This window comes from Diabrotica virgifera, chromosome 2, assembly GCF_917563875.1.
Source record: "Diabrotica virgifera virgifera chromosome 2, PGI_DIABVI_V3a".
Classification (NCBI taxonomy): domain Eukaryota; kingdom Metazoa; phylum Arthropoda; class Insecta; order Coleoptera; family Chrysomelidae; genus Diabrotica; species Diabrotica virgifera.
The window spans coordinates 159,861,871-159,878,044 of NC_065444.1; the positions used below are offsets into that span (position 1 = coordinate 159,861,871).

Below are 16,174 nucleotides of genomic sequence, written 5' to 3' on the forward strand. Positions count from 1 at the left end.
ATTGTAATTATTTTTTTATTTCTTCATTCGGGCTAAATTCACGTTCTCTTAAATGGGCATTTAAACGTTAATTCGGATGCAGAATCACAACTACCCGTTTGTCCACCCCTTCGCAGCGTTTGTCCAACCCCTTAAAGTGCGAAACAACCCCCCTGTTAATTGTAATTATTTTTTTATTTCTTAATTCGTGCTAGCTTTTAAATGTCCATTTAAGGGAACGTGAAGCTAGCCCGAATTAAGAAATAAAAAAATAATTACAATTAACAGGGGGGTTGTTTCGCACTTTAAGGGGTTGGACAAACGCTGCGAAGGGGTGAACAAACGGGTAGTTGTGATTCTGCACCCGAATTAACGTTTAAATGCCCATTTAAGAGAACGTGAAGTTAGCCCGAATAAAGAAATAAAAAAATAATTACAATTAACGAGGGGGTTATTTCGCACATTAAGGGGTTGGACAAACGCTGCGAAGGGGTGGACAAACGGGTAGTTGTGATTCTGCACCCGAATTAACGTTTAAATACCCATTTAAGGGAATCTGAAGCTAGCCCGAATTAAGAAATAAAAAAATAATTACAATTAACAGGGGGGTTGTTTCGCACTTTAAGGGGTTGGACAAACGCTGCGAAGGGGTGAACAAACGGGTAGTTGTGATTCTGCACCCGAATTAACGTTTAAATGCCCATTTAAGAGAACGTGAAGTTAGCCCGAATAAAGAAATAAAAAAATAATTACAATTAACGAGGGGGTTATTTCGCACATCAAGGGGTTGGACAAACGCTGCGAAGGGGTGGACAAACGGGTAGTTGTGATTCTGCACCCGAATTAACGTTTAAATACCTATTTAAGAGAATTTGAAGTTAGCCCGAATTAAGAATTAAAAAAATAATTAGGTTATACAATTAAAGAGGGGGTTGTCTCGCACTTTAAGGGGCTGGACAAACGCTGCGAAGGGGTGGACAAACGGGTAGTTGTGATTCTTCACCCGAATTAACTTTAAAATACACGTTTAAACGGACGTGAAGCCTGAATTAAGAAATAAAAAAATAATTACAATTAACAGGGGGGTTGTTTCGGACTTTAAGGGCTTGGAAAAACGCTGCAAAAGGGGTGGACAAACGCTTAGTTGTGATTCTGCACCCGAATTAACGTTTAGATGCCCATTTAAGAGAACGTGAAATTAGCCTGAATAAAGAAATAAAAAAATAATCACAATTGACGAGGGGGTTGTTTCGCACTTTAAGGGGTTGGACAAACGCTGCGAAGGAGTGGACAAACGGGTAGTTGTGATTCTGCACCCGAATTAACGTTTAAATACCTATTTAAGAGAACTTAAGTTAGCCCGAATTAAGAATTAAAAAAATAATTACAATTAACGAGGGGTTTGTTTCGCACTTTAAGGGGCAGGACAAACGCTGCGAAGGGGTGGACAAACGGGTAGTTGTGATTCTTCACCCGATTTAACTTTAAAATACACGTTTAAACGGACGTGAAATTAGCCCGAATTAAGAAATAAAAAAATAATTACAATTAACAGGGGGGTTGTTTCGCACTTTAAGGGGTTGGACAAATGCTGCAAAGGGGTGGACAAACGCTTAGTTGTGATTCTGCACCCGAATTAACGTTTATATGCTCATATAAGAGAACGTGAAGTTAGCCCGAATTAAGAAATAAAAAAATAATTACAATTAACAGGGGGTTGTTTCAGAGGGTGGACAAAAAAAATTATGTGGTGGACAAACATGGACAAACGATGGACAAACAATATAGCAAGAGTTTTTTTAAATTTTCAAAAATTTGTGGATTTGTGAAGTTAGCCCGAAAAAAAATTTTTGTTTATAAAAAAGAATTGATGGGTGGACTAACGAAATAAAATGGTGGACAAACGTGGACAATCAATGGACAAACGAATGGCACCAATCGCATTTTTTTTCCCGACTTTTTCGGGCTAAGTTCACGGACCTCTCGAGTTATCTAGTTATAGCATTCAGTGTATGTCATATTCACCATTATTTCGATTAAATAATAGCTTGATAACTTATCTTGTCAAGTTTTAGCACTGAATATTAGTGGAATTTTGGTTTTATCAACTTTCGTCAATCATAAATACATACTTAACCCGTTTGAAGTGAGCTATCAAGGTTTTTCACAATATGGAGGCAAATAAAATATATCTTGTTAACTAGTTATCTCAAAAACGTCAATTTTGGAGTTATCAAGTTATAGTACTAAGCCGACGATATACATAAGATGTCTATTCCTAACCTACGTTTGATTCGTTGATATTTAGAATGCGCGTTTTTTCTAGCCAATCAAATACTCGTATTACGAACATTTGACGAAAACTTCGTCCATTTTGGCCACTTTTTAGAAGTGTCAAAGAGTCAAGTGACGGTTATTATTCAGGTCAGTATTTTGTGTACCTGTCATTTTGAAATTCGAATTCGACTTCCCTTGTGTTTCACAACGTTTTTGTGCATTATTTTGTGTTTTGGTTTAGAATTTAGTTCGTTAAAAGTTAGTCATTGGCGTGAGGAGACTAGAGACATTCGAGATGTACCGAAGAGTGCTAAAAATCTCATGAGTAGATAGAATAGCCAACGTGGAGGTAATGAGACTTACGCATAGGGAACGAGAAGAACTAACAAATAAGAAGAAAACTGAGATATATGGGACATGTAATGAGAGATGTATATCTAATACTCCAGGTCATTATGCAAAAAAAAGATCCATAGTAAGGAGACGTAACTCATGGCTGAAGAACCTTAGGAACTGGTTTGGATGTAATAACAATGAATTATTTAGAGCCGCGGTTTCAGAAATAAAGATCTCTCTGATGATTGCCAACTTTTGAAGCGGAGACAGCACCTAGAGAAGAAGATAATAACACAGTTTATGGATAGTTTTGTGTCATTTTTTAATGTTTCCATATCTATAAATTTAATTAGCAATATTGTTTACTATTTAATTTTATTCCCCTTTATAAAAAATACCTACATGTTAACATATTGTTTAAAAATCAAATCTACTAAATTACTAATTAGTTTAATTCCACAAGCTTTTCACCTATGACGAAGTACGATTCTGGCATCTGTCAGATTCGTCAATAATTACATGAAATAAGTCTCGACACACCCAATACAGTATGTGACGTCATAATTAATGACGCACTGAAAAATGATCATGAGAACAAGAATAGCAGTCTGTACCAGGAGGGGGCCTTCAGCCGTGCTGAAGATTCTGAAGATGCTGAGAACTGAGAAGGTAGGAAATCTTTCAGACAAATTACTTTAAGGTTCGACTTTTTTACTGTTTTTTTTTTTATTTTCCTATAAAGTCCATTTTAAAGCTCACTGTGTTAGGAGTTTCGTATAATAAAGATTTACATTGTTCTTTTTGTGTCAATTAATTTAATTCAAAAAATATATTTTGGACACCCTGTATAAATAATTATGTTAATGTTTTAATGCATAGAGAATTAAATATCCTTTCAAATGAGCTAGCAAACGACCCCTATTCTTATTAAAAAATTATTAATTACTTCATCACACCCACATGGATAACGTCACTAGTATGATATACAGTGTGGTGCACATGTTTGGAATAAATTCATTATTTCGTAAGCCAGCGTCTGTAGTTAAAAAAGCCGGCTTGTATGATAGAAAACATATTGGATTTGATGGAGCAACGGCGACTAGCCACAAAACGAAACACTTTATGACAGCATACAAAAATAAATTCGACGTAAAAAATACGAGACGCAAAGAGTCAACATCTAGCCAAACAGTATCATGACATTGAATTGAACAACTTGAAAACAGATACGATATGTTTAACATGTATAAAAAAATGAAATAAACGGCTGGTATCTTCAATAAGAAACAAATTGCATTGCTACATGATCAACATGGTAAAGTAATAATTGAAGTAGAGGACAAACTTAAAGAATGGGAAAATTACGTTACGAACCTATTCGAAGATGATAGGAGTAGTTCACCTCCGAATATTACTAACTGCGACGGACCCCTAATAACACGGTCTGATGTAATAAAAGCCATAAAATCATTAGAAGATGGCAGAGTGACAGGTCCTGATGAAATTCTAACGGAAATATTGCTTACTTGCTTAAAAACGTACTTGCTCATAAATTTCGATATATATCTGTAGATATATACAGTTGTTTTATTGACTTAAAAAAGGCATTTGATCGTGTTAAGCACTCTATATATTCGAATAATTGCAAATTTTTAATGGAATCAAACATCATCAGTTTTAGTCGATGGTGTTGAATCACAGATCACAGACTCTTAATATTAAAAGAGGAGTACGGCAGGGATGCCTCTTGTCACCACTGCTTTTCAGCGTTTACTCTGAAAGAATTAATTTCAGAAATGCACTTTCTGAAAAACAAGAAGGAATAATTGTGAGCGGTGAAGTCATCAATTTTGCGATATGCGGATGATACAGTACTCCTAGATTATAGTCAAGAAGATCTGCAAACACTACTTGATAGTGTCGTTGAGAATTATGGGAGATAGGTCTGTATCTGAACATACGGAAAACCAAGATACTCGTAATAAGTAAACAACAGAATATAATACCGTCTATATATGTCAATAATACCAAACTTGAGCAAGTTAATAAAATGGCTTAGCTTGGACACCAATTAAATTGAAACGCATAAAGTCACGGTGAAATTATTAGATCTAGGATAGAACAGGCCAGAGCCGCTTTTAGAAGGTTGTCCAAGGTGTTATGTAACACAGACCTAAAATTGGCATTGAGGATTCGACTACTTCACTACTTCACTGTTACCTACGTGTTCTCGGTCCTACTTTATGGTGTCGAGTCCTGGAGTGTGAATAAAATCGATCTAAATAAATGTGGTGCAATAGAAGAATTTCAAAAGTTTCCTGGGTGGAAAAGATTCGAAACTCCACAATACAAGAACGCCTCAGCAAGACTATCGAGATTATTATAGTCCATGTGGTGAGACCGCTCCCGTCTGCAAAAATTTCTGATTCGGTTTATTTGTGGATTCCTATTCAAAAACGTCCCGTTTAAACAAATCTAAAGGGTGCCGGGAGGAATTTTTGGGCAGAAATTTTTTAAACAATTTTTTTAAACAAATACAAAAGATCACATTGTTTTGCTCTCGAACATATATTTTTAGGATTTTTCGATCATTATAAACAAGAAAGGTATCTTGTAATTTTTCCTAAAAATTGATATTTTTCGAGTTATAAGCGATTTAAAATCTGAAAAATGCGAAAATACGCATTTTCGAGGCTTAAAAACCTATATTTAAATTAGTATTTTTGAGGTTTCCAGATACATAATTTCAAGACTACACATTTAGCTTCAAGATTCTGAAGAGTAGTCGCGTCTAACTTTAATTTATACCGTTGTTTTTTAATTGTTAAATATGCGTGTTTATCCGATTTTTTTGCCGGTGCGGCGCGCTCTATTTTAAAAATCTCCTATTTTCCTCGGAAAAATATTTTTTGTAGATTCTTTGGGATATTCTAAATAAAATAAGTTTCCTGACATTTTTCCCAAAAGTTAATAGTTTTAAAGTTATAAGCGATTTAAAATCCAAAAATGCGTTTTTTGGCATTTTTAGGATTTTAAATCGCTTATAACTTTAAAACTATTAACTTTTGAGAAAAATGTCAAGAAACTTATTTTATTTAAAATATCCCAAAAAATGTAGAAAAAATATTTTTCCGAGGAAAATAGGAGATTTTTAAAATAGAGCGCGCAGCACCGGCAAAAAAATCGGATAAAGACGCATATTTAACAATTAAAAAACAACGGTATAAATTAAGGTTAGAAGCGATTACTCTTCAGAATCTTGAAGCTAAATGTTTAATCTTGAATTTAAGTAGGTATCTGGAAACCTCAAAAATACTAATTTAAATATAAGTTTTTAAGCCTCGAAAATGCGTATTTTCGCATTTTTCAGATTTTAAATAGCCTATAACTGGAAAACTATTAATTTTTAAGAAAAATTATAAGATACATTTCTTGTTTAGAATGACCGAAAAAACCTAAAAATTAATGTTCCAGAGCAAGAAAACGTGATCTTCTGTATTTGTTTAAAAAAATTGTTTCAACAATTTCTGCCCAAAAATTCCTCCCGGCACCCTTCAGATTTGTTTAAAGGGGACGTTTTTGAATAAGAATCCACAAATAAACCGAATCAGAAATTTTTCCAGACGGGAGCGGTTTCACCACATGTCATGGACTATTAAAAGCATCAAGCAGAGAAAGCTGGAGTATTTCGGACATATTGTAATAAGAGGTTCGAAATGTAGGCTGCAACAAAATATTATGCAAGGAAAAATAGCAGACAAACGCAGTCCAGGACGAAGAAGAACCTCATGGTTAAAGATTGGTATTGTGTTGATAAAAGCATGCTATTCAGATGGCAGTGAATAAAATTCAGATAGCTATGATGGTAACCAACGTTCTGAAAGCACATGCTACATGAAGAAGAAGCGTCTTTAAGAAGAAATCCTGAAAACTGTCGATTTTTATTTTTGAATTATGATTTTTTGCCATAAATATCATACTAGTGACGTCATCTATTTAAGCGTGATGACGTAATGAAAAATTTTTTTAAACGAGAACAGGGATCGTGTGCTAGCTCGTGTCAAAGGTTGTTTAATTTTCTATTCCGCAATATAAATAATAATATAATTATTTATACAGGGTGTCTAAGAAATAGTTATTTTCCTAACTAGTGCGGAAAGAGATACTTTCACGCACGAGAGTGCCGTTGACATGAACGACGCGACGCGATAGCGAAGTTCGGGCAAGCAGTCGAGTGCGGAAAAGACATTTTCCGCAGGAGTTGGGAACAATATTTTTTCTAGGGCCGTACGTTTGGAAAAAAGCCACAAAAAATAGAGGTATATAAATTTTTATTTAGAAGTGAAAATATACAAATTAATTCTTTGTCAAGGTTGTCAAAACCAAACTTTCAATATAATGGGCTACCACGACGACGATATTGGTTTCCATGACGACGATTCAAAACCATTGTAATTGTCTACTGATCTGACTTTTAAATATTATGTCAAAATAATTTTATTTCATCGAATTATCAGTAGTAATTGCACAAGAGCTCTAAAATTCCATAGTGATTTTAGAGATTGAGTGCAATTTGTTGCGATTATTTCATGAATAAAACTGTTCAAAACCAAAATTTTCTTGTAATTTATTTATGTAAGTACAAATTAGTACAATTAAATACACAGCTGTTATAAATATTTGACGGTTGAAAGTCATCACTTTTATAATTTTTAAAACATAAATTGTCATTAAACTGAATGTATTTTTTCATAGAAACGAAGGGCATCTGACGTAATATACTTGACGACGGGAAATTATCAAAAATTATCAGTTTAATTTTATTTCTGTAGCTTTCTATTGGTCAGAATTTCGTATGAATGTAATAATCAGTAGTAATTGCACAAGAGCTCCAAAATTATCGAATTTTCCCGAGTGACACTTTGACAGTTTTAATTTCACGACCCGAAAAGGAGTGAAAATATGTCATAGACCCTGCCTATTTAAGGCGAACCATCGCGATGAACCATAACGAGGACGCATGGGATGCAGAAATAGCTATCTGGAGATGGTGGTCCAACTCTGAATCAAATTAAAACAAAACTGCCGTTATCTCTTTATCACTTTTTGAGTTATTAAAGATCAAAAATTTTATTTTTTCGTAAAAAAAATGCATGTTTTAAAGCGGTTTTTCATGTATAACTCAAAAACTATTAGCTTTTACAAAAAAGTTATTATTACCAAAATTAAAGATAATAAAAAATTGAATACATTTTTTTTAAGAACTACAATAATGTTAATTCAAAGTGAGTTATGGGTAATTGAAGGTATATTTTTTTCGACGAGTACTCAAATCTAAGTAGTCAAGCTTAAATAACGGGAAAACGATGCAATGTATAAAATTAATATTCCTGCTAAACATTGGTCAAAGTACTTCGAAATACCTATCAATTCAGAACAAGGTAATAGCTTCAAAATTAAGCAAGTTATAATGAAAATAAAAGAACCGTTTCGATTTTTTTAGGAAAAAGTGAAAAATAAAACATACGCCATTTCCACAAAAATTAAAATTTATAGTAATCCTTAGAATAACTTCTTTATATTAGCATAAGTAATGTTTTCGATAATTTTGACCGGTTTAGAATGCATATTTTTGAAAAAAGGTATAATTTAAAAATATCATAATTTTTAAAATTATTGTAATTCTCATATTCTTTTGATAATAACTCCAAAAATACTCAATATATGTAAAAAATTATATATTATCAAATTTTATTTTTTCTTTGGCAAATATTTTACCTGTTTTACTATTTCCGTAGGGTAAAAAATATCCGAGATAGAAACGTTTCAATCTTAAATTTTGCTGTGGGAACCATGCAACCGGGGTCATTTAACCTTTTATTTTTAAAAAAGTAACGGGTTCAAAAGATTAAGTTCAACGTACTTAAATAGCACTTGGAATTAACTTTCAAACAGTTTTTAGATGAACCTGATATCGTAAAAACGAACGGAGTTATTAAAAAAAAAATGACATTTTTTGGAAAAATTTTTAAAAGATAAATTTTGAAAAAATTTGGGAGCATAAATTTTAACGCTATCAACATGTTCGGGAGCTCATTTAATAGATATTTTTAAGTACTTTGACAATTGTTTTATAAGTTTATGTTATAAAATGCATCAACTTCCCCTTATTTCAGCTTGAATACTTAGAGATTTTTACTCGCCAAAAAAAATATACATTCAATTACCTATAACTTACTTTAAGTTAACACTAAAAGGCTTTTGTAGTAAGAGGTTTATTTCATTTTTTATTAGCTTCAATTTTGATAATTATAACTTTTTTGTAAAAACTTACACTTTTTGAGTTATTGATGAAAAATTGGTTAAAAACATGCATTTTTCTCAAGAAAAATTAAAATTTTTGATCTTTAATAACTCAAAAAGTTTTGATTTATTTTAATAATTTTATATAACAAATTTTGCTTTAAATTTGTCCCTCTATCTGATTATGGGGTTATTTTTAATAAAATAATTTTCACCCCCGAGAAGGGGTGACATCCACCCCCAGGGTAAAAGCGCAAGTTGGCACCATGTCACCTTTGTTCCTTGAGAAATCCTCTAACCACTCACCAATTATCATGCAAATCGATGGAGGTTCAACGAAATCGGAGATAATAGCTCATATCCATCTTCAGTGACTCCACTATAGAACAATTCGCCAACATTGCAGCCAACCTTCAATAATGAAGAATCAACCGAAATGAAAAGAATAAACAAAGCATGACTTTTTACAAATAAATATTGATTAATCTTGCTGATTGAGTAAGCATTTGATGATTAAAATTTAATAATTTTTTTTTAGAGATTTTTAATCTCAGATATGAAGAAATAAATATTGGTAAAATATTTCTCAAATTATTCGTATTACTACCTAATGTATGTATTTTTTTAGACGATATTTACCGTCTATATACTGTTTGACAGACATTATTAATAAGGAATGTTCGCAGAATCCCAAACTTAAGCAGTACATTGAAGATCACATAAAAGCCAGAAAATATCCATGTGAACAAAAATACAATTAATAATTTGTATTTATATTTATTTGAAATATTACGTCTTAGCCGTTAGCCAATAAATAGATAAAGAACTATTGTTTTTTTGTTTAATATTTATTTTAATGGAATATTATTTGTAAGATATTACTTATTTAAATTAATAAAAAAAAGTTTGTTAGTTGCGGTTAGAAAGAGATAAAGAAAAGATATAAAGATAAATAAACAATATAAAGATAAAATCAATAGATAAAGAACTATCATTTTTTTGTTTAATATTTATTTTAATGGAATATTATTTGTAAGATATTACTTATTTAAATTAATAAAAAAAGTTTGTTAGTTGCGGTTAGAAAGAGGATCAGAAAACTATAAATACCCATTCGAAATCACCAGTCTTTGCGAACACTGACATTATTGTGATACTTTGAGTAAAAAATACCCCATACAAATTATTCATCAGATTTTTTGTGTTTTACACCGTTATATGCCTTTCTGTGATCGATCAAGCACACATAATATCTTTTCTGTAGATGCTTCTACATAGTAGAAATTTTGACATTTTTCATGGAATAATCTCACTTTAAAAAACTAGATCGATTCTAGAAGATGGGAAAAACATCCACAATAATTCTAATCGTAAAATAACAAAAAAAATAGTCAATAAAAAAAGAGCATTACAAGGTGATAGGGATAGAGCACTCGACAGTGGAAAAGGTCAAAAAGAAAGACTTAATGATCATAAATTATCTCAAATAGAAGTATCCGCAAAGTTTTGCACCACCAAAAACTAAGCTCATTTTAAAACGGTAATTACCGGGATCCGCTAATTTTTCATTTAATATTTTACATTTTTCGTTGGTATTTACTCTGTTGGGCAAATGTTCATCAAAACTTATTTTTTAAGCTTTTACCGAGTGGAATAAAATAAATATGTTTCTAAGCTTAAATTACCCCGCAAAAAACTTATCGCAATTAAGTCCTAGTGGATTTAGTTTATACTGTGGGAAAATACTCATTGAAGCATTCTGATGAAAAGTTTTCATGGGCAGATCTCGATCTGATGGAGGGTTTTTAAGATATAGAGGCACAAACTTGGAAAATTATAAGATTTATCAGGCATTCTAGTTCCCGGAGTTACTGGTTATCTGGCAACATCTAGAGCATAGGATCAAAGAAAAGTAGTAGTTGTCTTGGACTATTTCCTGCCTATCCAATGGCGACCTTTACTTTGATTTTGACCTCGACCTTCAAGGTCATGCCAAGGTTACGTGTACTTATTCGAGCGGGAACCTATGTTTCTAACTGCAACAATGAATATAATGGATATATCTACGTTTGAATATGACCTTGAAAATCATAGTCAAGGTTATTGGGTAAATGGGTTATAGACTCCAAAGTAATGTAATAGAAGTTTGAGATTTTTCCACGGGTTAACGATACCGACCTTGAATTTGACCTTGTTCATGATATTCTTGATCGTATCAAGGTCATACAAATTTTTATTCAAACGGGGCAATATGAGGACTTTCAAAAGGACTCTGAAAAAGATGATATAAATATTAAAAAGGGTTCAAGGCAGGTTTTGTTTATATTCGATTCAGAGTTGGACTACCATCTCCATATAGCAACTATTTCAGCATCCTTATGCATCATCAGTGAAGTTTATGCAGTCACAACTCTGAAGGGAATATAAACATTCTGCCTCTTTTAAGGCAAACCATCGCGATGCAATGAACCCACCTTTTGAGACGCAATCCAGCGACATCTCTCGTATTACGAGGAAAACAACGAAAAGCCCCAGATACAAAGTTTACTACGTTTTAAACAATTAGAATAATTGATATAAAAATACAATAAACAATATTTTAAATCTAAGACTTTTCGTTAATAAACTGCTTTCTGGCTGCATCCCACATCTCCGGATTTTACAATATATAATCACGTAGAGACGACGAAAATAGGAGAAAGCAAATAGAGGACACTTAGGCCACGCATTTACCTTCTCTTCGTCTAGGAAAAGGACCGAAAGACAGTTTCTAAATACTCAAAAACTGAGTAAAATGAAAAAGATTAAAAAGGGTTCAAGGCAGGTTTTGTTTATATTCGATTCAGAGTTGGACTACCATCTCCATATAGCAACTATTTCAGCATCCTTATGCATCATCAGTGAAGTTTAATATATATAAACTATAAAATTCTTCATTGGAATAGGACCTTAAAAATAAACGTGAATATTCCTTCAACTATCAGTTTCGTAAATCAACGTTTTGATTTGCGAAAACTCCACTCTTCCACTCTTCTGTTTTGTGCTATCCAGTTTCTCCCCAATTTGGTTTTGATATCGTCTAGCCTTAGTTTTTGTGATCTTACTCTACTACGACTGTGTTCGCGTGGTCTCCAATGTACAATCTTTCTCGTCCACTTGTCATTGTATTGCCGTGCCACGTGTTCTACCGATTTCATCTTCCGCCTTCGTCCTGCTTCGCACGTTCTCGTTTCGAATATATTATATTCTCTCGTAGATATTCCCAAAGTAGCTCGTTCGATGGCCCTCGAACGTTGATTTACCCAATATCAAACCTTAATGTTATTTATCTTTTAGACAACGTATTGTTTTCTATCTGTAGTTTATTTGAATTAAATTTTTAGATTTAACCCAGCAAACATGTTTGAACCCAGTTACGTGATGATTACGTTAAATTTACGGCAAATTTCAACGAATACGTAACTCGGTGATTTATGACGGGAATAAAACGTATTTCAGTGCCAAATCATTCACCTATATATTAGTGCTTCCTTTACACATGTTTGACATTAGAATAATATAAAATCATAATGACGAATATAGTACATGTTTTTATAATAGGTGTGAATGTCGGTTACATCGCAAAGGTACGTTTATTTCACGTAATAATTACGAAACATATTTAACTTCATTTGGCTAAATTTTGAGAAATATTTTGGAAAACAAAATTTAACAACGGTGTTGGTTAAATACGTATCGCTTGAATTTTACTCACTGTATTTTATGGACTTCGAAAAATTAGATGTATTTCACGTAAAAGTAATGTAAATAATACCAATATTTAAACAAAAATTTATGATTTCGCTTTTAAAATCAGTTAGCATAACTATTTCAATACAAACTTGATTTGAAGCTATTTTTGCTATTTTTTCTTTAAAGTATCACAGGAGCTAAAATAATGATGTTGAGTCTAATTTTCAAATCGCGCGCGGTGATGACGTACTGCCAAGCCTTTCTCCTCCTTTAAATACTATCACGTGACTAACATAGTTGGTTCGAAAACTAAATTAATCGATTTATCGAATAATAGATACGTTTCGATAGCATCATTTTTTATATTATTCTGGTATTGAAATAGATTTTTAGTAAGACCAATTAGTTAATAGTAGAAGAAATTTAAAAACAAAAAGAAAATACGTAATACTAATTTAAAGTAGAATTGTTTAACTGCAGTTTAAAAATAATCGATTTTTATAATCGATGATCCTAACCTCTAATATCAGCTTCTCACATTTCTCACAACAAAAAGTGAAACGTGAAGATCTTTATTTCCCTAGTTTTATTTTAGGCGGGTTTATTTATAATAATGTCTTTCGTATTAACGTTTACCTCACTGCTCGAGGGTTGAATGCCGATGATGCAATTAGAAAAAACAAGAAAGTTTCCTCCTCGAAATAAAAAATGACCTGTGTTGTGTTTTGTGTTGGCAAATTTTTTAATGTGTCTTTAGGTCGATAAAATTTTTGGTTCATTATCTTGTTTAATAATTATATAAGACAAATGTTTTAAAATTTTTAAATTCTACTAAATAAATACATTGTTATTACTTTGTATGCTTGTTTTATTTATATCATATTATCATATGAGGATAATAATTACGTGACTCATAAGTTAAGGTCTAAATATTTACGTAAACCGAGGACGTATCTTTCACGTGAATACTAATATATACATTCCCTAAAAGATACGTTAATCAACACGTATTTGCAACGTGAATTTCGCGAAACATTTTATTGCTATTTAAGGTAAATAACACGTCTATTGAAGACGAGTTATTCACGTAATTTAAAGACGTATTTTCAATGTGACATTCCAACCAAATTTTCACGTGAAATTCACGTAAGCAATTTACGTATATTGGTGACAAATGTACCCAAAATTCACGTAATTAACACGTCGGTCTGTTTGCTGGTAAATCCATCAGATGCTACCTATCAATATTTATTAAGCTTATGTTCTTACCAAAATTATTTCGCCGCGGGAGGGTCATGAGAATAAATTCTCATGACCTTGATACGATTAAGAATGTCATGATCAAGGTCGGTATAGTTAAGCGGTGAAAAAATCTTAAAATTCTATTAGATTAGTTTGGAATATATAAGACATTAACCCAATAACCCTGACCACGATTTTGAAAGTCATATTCCAACGTAGATATACAATGTATATCAATTCTATTCATTTGTACAGTTAAGCAAGAAACCCATTATGAACGGCCGGCACGGCATAGCCCGGCCCGGCACAGGACAGTCCAAATTCATTTGTATAGTTTTAAATGCAACGTAACCCATTATGAGCGGCCGGCTCGGCCCGGCACAGGCCAGCACGCAAACGGAACGGCCAAAATTCTCCGAGGAGAATAAAATCCGTTGAAGTCGAACGGCCTGAACGGCCAGTCGGCGCAGTGCGTCATAATTGTTGATAATAAGCAGATATATTGTTGATTTTTTAATTGAAAGCGCGTTGTTTCTTTTGAAATAAAATAATATGGAAGAACTTTTCATTGAGAGTGTCAGAGAATACCCATTTTTGTATGATGCATCGGACTCAAGTTATCATGATAGTAAGAAAAAGGACACATACATGGGTACAAATATCCGAATATTTTGATCAATGGACAGGTACGTACATTATCTTTTGACCATGAATTCGTTTTTTAACATGATGCATATTCATTAAAATTGTGTAGTTTATGTGTTTTAAAAACTTTTATTTTACGATAGTTTTTAAAATATATGATCATTTTTCCGGTGCCGTGCCGTGCCGGCCGTTACAAATGGGTTTTTGGACGTGCCGGCCTGTGCTGTGCCGTGCCGGGCTGTGCCGTGCCGGGCGTTCCCCAGATAGCAATATAAACTTGTTTCAAACTTGCAACAAGTTTGATACATCAAACATGAAAGCTTGCTGAAGGTTTGCCATGGCAATTTTGCAAGCTTGCAGCAAGTTTAAATCAAACTTGCTAGTTGGTGTGTGACAAACTTGCATGAAGTTTATTTTTTCAAACTTGATACAAACTTGATATAATAAAGTTGCTCAAGGTTTGTTTTTGTTTTGTTGCATGAAGTTTGTATTTTCAAACTTAATACAAACTTACTTAAGGTTTGTTTTGACATACTAGCCACAATTTGAATAAAACAATGTGAATAAAAAATACAATACCATTTTATATAACTATTTAGTCAGTAATCACTCAACTAAAATACAATCTATTGTCTAAAATTATTTATTGGAACTTACATTAAACCCGCTAGCTTCAGATTCCGATGCTCAGTTTTGTCTCAGCTCTGAAACAAATAAAAGAAATTGTTATAAAGTCTTGCTGTGTGAACAGAATTAATATTTGCTATTAAGAGATAAAAACATGTTAAAGTAACAATTTTACAATAAAACCTAAAAGTTATTTATAAATAATCATTATAATATGTTTATTTCGGATAGTATGTATGTAAATACAGTTAGAAGCTACGAAAGACATAAAAAAACTTACCTAATCACCACAAGCAGGTGGGTCTATGAAAAACTGAAGAAAACAAGCTTCAGCTTAGTAATTAAAGTAATAGTCTCGGAGAATTGTACGGTAAATGTAAAAAAATCAAAGAAAAAGATCAACATAGGATAGGATATACCTAACCACAAATTATCACCGCTTGGCAGGATGGCGATGGCAGGTTACTTTTCCCGTGTTGCCAGCTGCCGAGTAAGCTTTTTCCCTCAACGTACCTTAAAAATTCCCACTATTATGATAAAATTCCCTCCTATGCTCCTATTTAAAAAATCTGTGAAAATATGTTGAATTATTTTAAAATTTTTTTGATTTTTATAAATATTTTACAATTTGGACTGGAGCAAATATTCCCTTATAAGTTAACTTTTTCTCTTTTATGTTGAAAATTCTCGCAGAAAGGGAAATTTACCACAGGTGGCAACACTCTCGTTTTCGTGGGTGTGACATCAGTCAGGGTAACGAACGAAACCGAACCGAACCGACCGTAACGTGTAATAGATGGCACGCGTGACATGGCTTTGCAACTGTACGCTTGCGGCAAAGTTGCTACAAACTTAAATCATCATCTTTGTCATAACAATATTACAGCAAACTTGACACAAACTTGCCTCGTCATATTTGACGCAGCAATTTAAAATCAAAGAAGAATCAAACTTGCCACAAGTTTACATGCTATCTGGGTCATAATGGGTTTCTTGCTTTAGAAACATAGGTTCCCGCTCGAATAATAACAAG

At 32.7% G+C, this 16,174-nt stretch overlaps 1 long non-coding RNA gene across 1 annotated transcript; it reads right to left on the minus strand.

The window, feature by feature from the left end:
• Positions 1-15,095: 15,095 nt before the first annotated feature.
• LOC126880687 (uncharacterized) lies at positions 15,096-15,705 on the minus strand. Its single transcript, XR_007696679.1, has 2 exons — positions 15,422-15,705; positions 15,096-15,218 (listed from the first exon to the last, which is right to left on the minus strand). It is a non-coding gene; the product is annotated as an uncharacterized LOC126880687 (long non-coding RNA).
• Between the last annotated feature and the right edge of the window lie 469 nt (positions 15,706-16,174).